A 2,810-nucleotide genomic window follows, 5' to 3' on the forward strand; every position below is an offset into this window, starting at 1 on the left:
TGTGTCTTTTAATTGGGGCATTTAGCCCATTTGCATTTAAGGTTAATATTGTTATGTGTGAATATGATCCTGTCATTGTGACATTAACTGGTTATTTTGCTCATTATTTGATGCAGTTTCTTCCTAGCATCGATGGTCTTTAAAATTTGGCATGTTTTTGCAGTGGCTGGTACTGGTTGTTCCTTTCCATGTTTAGTGCTTCCTTCAAGCACTCTTGTAAGACAGGCCTGGTGGTGACAGAATCTCTCAGCATTTGCTTGTCTGTAAAAGATTTTATTTCTCCTTCACTTATGAAGCTTAGTTTGGCTGGATATGAAATTCTGGGTTGAAAATTCTTTTCTTTAAGAATGTAGAATATTGGCCTCCACTCTCTTCTGGCTTGTAGAGTTTCTGCTGAGAGATCCGCTCTTAGTCTGATGAGCTTCCCTTTGTGGGTAATCCGACCTTTCTCTCTGGCTACCCTTAACATTTTTCCTTCATTTCAACCTTGGTGAATCTGACAATTATGTGTCTTGGGGTTGCTCTTCTTGAGTAGTACCTTTGTGGCATTCTCTGTATTTCCTGAATTGGAATGTTTTCCTTCCTTGCTAGGTTGGGAAAGTTTTCCTGGATAATATCCTGAAGAGTGTTTTCCAGCTTGGTTCTATTCTCCCCATCACTTTCAGGTACACCAATCAGACGTAGATTTGGTGTTTTCATGTAGCCCCATATTTCTTGGAGGCTTTGTTCATTTCTGTTTACTCTGTTTTTTCTAAACTTCTCACTTAATTTCATTCGTTTGATCTTTAATCACTAATACCCTTTTTTCCACTTGATCGAATTGGCTACTGAAGCTTATACATGCGTCATGTAATTCTCGTTCCATGATTTTCAGCTCCATCAAGTCATTTAATGTCTTCTCTATGCTGCTTATTCTAGTTAGCCATTCATGTAATTTTTTTTCAAGGTTGTTATCTTCTTTATGATGGGTTCAAACATCCTCCTTTAGCTCAGAGAAATTTGTTATTACCGATCTTCTGAAGCCTACTTCTGTCAACTCGTCAAAATCATTCTCCATCCTGCTCTGTTCCATTGTTGGTGAGGAGCTGCATTCCTTTGGAGGAGAAGAGGCACTCTGATTTTTAGAATTTTCAGCTTTTCTGCTCTGGTTTCTCCCAGAAACCAGGTTTTATCTACGTTTGTTCTTTGATGATGGTGATCTACGGATGGGGTTTTGCTGTGGATGTCCTTTTTGTTATTCCTTTCTGTTTGTTAGTTTTCCTTCTAACAGTCAGGACCCTCAGCTGCAGGTCTGTTGGAGTTTGTTGGAGGTCCACTCCAGTCCCTGTTTGCCTGGGTATCACCAGCGGAGGGTGCAGAACAGCAAATATTGCAGAATAGCAAATGCTGCCTCATCCTTCCTCTGGAAGCTTCATTCTGACTGAATGAGGTTTGAGTCGGCCCCTACTGGGCGGTGTCTCCCAGTTAGGCTATTTGGGTCAGGGACCCAGTTGACAACTTGTGTGTTCTCAGAGCTCAGACTCCGTGCTGGGAGAACGACTACTCTCTTCAAAGCTGTCAGACAGGGACATTTAAGTCTGCAGAAGTTTCTGCTGCCTTTTGTTCATCTATGCCCTGCCCCCAGAGGTGGAGTCTACAGAGGCAGGCAGGCCTGATTGAGCTTTGTTTACCAACTCAAGCCTCAGCAATGTCAGATGCCCCTCCCCCAGCCTCGCTGCTGCCTTGCAGTTTGATCTGGGACTGCTATGCTAGCAGTGAGCAAGGCTCTGTGGGCATGGGACCCTCTGAGCCAGGAACAGGGTATAATTTCCTGTTTGCTAAGACTATTGGAAAAGCTCAATATTAAGGTGGGAGTGTCGCGATTTTCCATGTACTGTCTGTCATGGCTTTCCTTAGCTAGGAAAGGGAATTCCCTGACCCCTTGCACTTCCCAGGTGAGGCAATGCCCGCCCTGCTTCAGCTCACACTCAGTGGGCTGCACCCACTGTCCAACAAATCCTAGTGAGATGAACCTGGTAAAACTCAGTTGGAAATGCAGAAATCACCCATCTTCTGTGTCGCTCACATCGGGAGCTGCAGACTGGAGCTGTTCGTATTCAGCCATCTTGGAACCCGAGCCGACTCTTCAGTTTAATTAGATCCCATTTGTCAATACTGGCTTTTGTTGCCATTGCTTTTGGTGTTTTAGTCATGAAGTCTTTGCCCATGCCTATGTTCCTGAATGGTATTGCCTAGGTTTTCTTCTAGGGTTTTTATAGTTTTAGGTCTTATGTTTAAGTCTTTAATCCATCTTGAATTAATTTTTGTATAAGGTGTAAGGAAGGGGTCCAGTTTCAGTTTTCTGCATATAGCTAGCCAGTTTTCCCAACACCATTTATTAAATAGGGAATCCTTTCCCCATTGCTTGCTTTTGTCAGGTTTGTCAAAGATCAGATGGTTGTAGACGTGTGGTATTATTTCTGAGGCCTCTGTTCTGTTCCATTGGTCTATATATCTGTTTTGGTAGCAGTACCATGCTGTTTGGTTACTGTAGCCTTGTAGTATAGTTTGAAGTCAGGTAGCATGATGCCTCCCACTTTGTTCTTCTTGCCCAGATTGTCTTGGCTATACATGCTCTTTTTTGGTTTCTTATGAAATTTAAAGTAGTTTTTTATAATTCTGTGAAGAAAATCAAGGGTAGATTAATGGGAGTAGCATTGAATCTATAAATTACTTTGGCCAGTATGGCCATTTTCACAATACTCGTTCTTCCTATCCATGGGCAGGGAATGTGTTTCCATTGGTTTATGTCCTCTCTTATTTCCTTAGGC

Source organism: Colobus angolensis, unplaced genomic scaffold (genome assembly GCF_000951035.1).
Source record: "Colobus angolensis palliatus isolate OR3802 unplaced genomic scaffold, Cang.pa_1.0 Scaffold104, whole genome shotgun sequence".
NCBI classification, from domain to species: Eukaryota; Metazoa; Chordata; class Mammalia; order Primates; family Cercopithecidae; genus Colobus; species Colobus angolensis.